Source organism: Rhinopithecus bieti, unplaced genomic scaffold (assembly GCF_001698545.2).
Source record: "Rhinopithecus bieti isolate Rb0 unplaced genomic scaffold, ASM169854v2 scaffold_56619, whole genome shotgun sequence".
In the NCBI taxonomy this organism is placed as follows: Eukaryota; Metazoa; Chordata; class Mammalia; order Primates; family Cercopithecidae; genus Rhinopithecus; species Rhinopithecus bieti.
The window spans coordinates 78,848-82,104 of record NW_016821640.1 but is presented as its reverse complement, the minus strand read 5'-3'; the positions used below and the strand labels follow the sequence as shown (position 1 = coordinate 82,104).

The following is a 3,257-nucleotide window of genomic DNA, read 5'->3' as shown; positions in this document are numbered from 1 at the left end:
GGTCTCAAGTCAGTGTACAGGTAAGCCCTGGCTGCTTCCACACCTCCACCGGCTCCCAGTGAGACCAAACATTTTCATACATCTCAAGTTGAGGGGCAAAAAAGGGGGGTCACAATGGCTGATCATTCAAAATAAAACAAAATTTTAAAAGTATTAAGGTGAATATTAAAAATTTTTTGCATTACATGATTTATATGAAAGCAATGCTATCACCTCCCCTGTGTGGAGAGGACTGGGGCATTCTCTTTAGAGAGCAGTGGGGTGGCTTTTGGGAGGGCAAGGGACTTCCTGTAACAAGGCATCTCGTGATATTTGGAATGACTATTTAAAAAAGGAACAATGCACAATCAAAGTCCTCGGCCACATTGTAGAACTTTGAGGGATGCTGGCTCCAACTGACTGCTGTCACCTCCACCTTTCCAGTTTTCAAATCTTGAGTCAAGCTAAAAAACAACAACAAATAATAATAATCATAATAACAGTAAGACCATGCCAATCTCATCTTGTTTTCTGGCAAGTTGGGTTTTTGTCAAGAATGGATGTAATGCAATTAAGTCACAGTCCACCTAGAAGCATCTGCTGTGGGTGATGAAGGGGCTGGCCTCATGGTATTTTTGCTTGCTGATCCACGTCTGCTAGAAGGTGGACAGGGAGGTCAGGATGGAGCCATCAAAACACACAGAGTATTTATGCACAGGAGGAGCAATGATCTTGATCTTTATCGTGCTGGAAGTCAGGACGGTGATCTCCTTCTGCATCCTGTCAGCAATGCCAGGGTACATGGTAGTGCCGCCAGACAGCACTGTATTGGTGTACAGGTCATTGCAGATGTCCACATCACACTTCATGATGGAGGTGAAGGTAGTTTCGTGGATGCCACAAGATTCCATGCCCAGGAAGGAAGGCTGGAAGAGGTATTGGGGCAGTGGAACCACTGGTTGCTGATGGTGATGACCTGGCCGTTGAGCAGCTCCTGGCTCTTCTCCAGGGAGGAGCTGGAGGCTGCAGTGGCTATCTCCTGCTCGAAGTCCAGGGTGATATAGCACAGCTTCTCCTTGATGTCAAGCATGATTTCCCGCTCAGCAGTAGTGGTGAAGCTATAGCCACCCTCCTTGAGGATCTTCATGAGGTAGTCAGTCAAGTCCTGGCCAGCCAGGTCCAGAGGCAGGATGGCGTGGGGGACAGTGTACCCCTCATAGATGGGCATAGTGTGGGTGACCCCATCACTAGAGTCCATCACTGGACTCTAGTGCCAGTGGCACTGCCAGAGGTGTACCAGCCTGGATGGTCAAGTACATGGCTGGGGCACTGAAAGTCTCAAACATGATCTGGGTCATCTTCTCATGGTTGACCTCGGGGTTCAGGGAGCCTCGGTCAGCAGCATGGGGTGCTCCTTGGGAGCCTCACATAGCTTGTTGTAAAAGTTGTGGTGCCAGATCTCCATGTCATCCCATTTGGTGACAATGCCGTGCTCTATGGGGTATTTCAGAGTGGGATCAGGATGCCTCTCTTGCTCTGGGCCTCATTGCTCATGTAGGAGTCCTTCTGACCTAGGCCCAGCATCATGCTCTGGTGCCACGGGCACCACATGATGGAAGGGAGGACAGCTGGGGAGCATCATCGCCCATAAAGACAGCCTTGCACATGCTGGAGCCTTTGTCGAAGATGAGAGCAGTGATATCATCATTCATGGTGATCTGGCAGTGGGTGTGGACTGGTGGCAGAGTAGGGAGGGTGAGGCTCTGTGCCTGCTGGGCAGATGCAGTCTCCACAGTCTAGAGTTGGTATCTTATTGCTACAAAGAATCTGTTCTGTCACTCTTAGGATCTCTATTTTAATGGTAATGCTGAGTTGTGTCTAAACTCCAAAAGGGAGAGGGTATAATGAGGCATGTCTGACACCAGCCTCCTTCCTGTCATGGCTTGAACTAGTTGTTGAGGTTTCTTTGGGATACTCTTGGCTGAGAGGGAGATCCACTTACTCAGTTTGGGGGCTTAGAACTTTAATTTTAGTTTACACTTCAGTCTGTCAATTGTTTCCTTTGCTGTGCAGAAACTTTTCCATTTGATGTAATCCCATTTGTCTATTTTTGCTTCTGTTACCTGTGCTTTCAGGTCATGTTAAAATAAATAAATAAATAAAATAATTGCCCAGACAAATGTCTTAAAGCTTCTCTCCTGTTTTTGCTTCTAGAAGTTTCATAGTTTGGGGTCTAACATTTAAGTCTTTAACCTTTTGTGTGAGTGGATTTTATATGGTGAGAGATAAAGGTCTAATTTCATTCTTCTGTGTGTGTCTATCCAGTTTTCCCAACACTATTTGTTGAAGAGACTGTCCTTTCCCTATTGTATATTCTTGGCACCTTCATCAAAAATCAGTTTACTGTAAACGTGTGGATATATTTCTGGGTTCTCTTTTCCGTTCCGTGGGTCTGTGTGTCTGTCTTTATGCCAGTACCATGCTGTTTTGATTACTATAGCTTTGTAGTACATTTTGAAGTCAGATAGCGTGATGCCTCCAGCTTTACATTGTTTTTCTGTGTTTTGTTTTGTTTTTTTCCTCCAAATGTCTTTGGCTATTCAAGGTCTTGCGTGGTTCCATACAAGCCTTAGTATTGTTTTCTATTTCTGTGAAGAATGTCATTGGTATTTTGATGGAATTTGCATTGAATCTGTAGCTTGCTTTGGGTAGTATGGGCATTTTAACAATTTTAATTCTTACAATCCATGAACACAGGGTACCTTTCCATCCTTTTTATGTCTTCGTCAATTTTTTTTTCAGCAATGTTTCCTAGTTTTCAGTGTAGAGATTTTCATCTCCTTGGTTAAATTTGTTCCTAAGTATTTTAATTTTTATAAATATTATAAATGGAATTTTTAATCTATTTTTCTGATAGTTTGCTATGAGTGTATAAAAATGCTACTGAATTTTGCATGTTGATTTTCTATCCTACAACTTTATTGAATGTGTTTATTGGTTCTAACATTTTTTAATGGAATCTTCAGAGTTTTCAGTACGTAAGATTGTGTCATGTGCAAACAGGGACAGTTTAACTTCCTCCTTTCCAATTTGGATGCCTTTTATTTGTTTCTCTTGCCTAATTGCTCTGGCTAGTACTTCCAGTACTATGTCGACTATAAGTGGTGAGAGTAGGCTTCTTTGTGTTGTTCCAAATCTTAAAGGAAAAGCTTTCAACTTTTCCCACTTTTAGTGTATTAGCTGTGGATTTATCATATATAGCCTATACTGTGTTGAGG

At 43.1% G+C, this 3,257-nt stretch overlaps 1 pseudogene; it reads right to left on the bottom strand.

Moving 5' to 3' along the window:
* Nucleotides 1–566: 566 nt before the first annotated feature.
* LOC108520906 (actin, cytoplasmic 1-like) lies at nucleotides 567–1,694 on the bottom strand (annotated as a pseudogene).
* Between the last annotated feature and the right edge of the window lie 1,563 nt (nucleotides 1,695–3,257).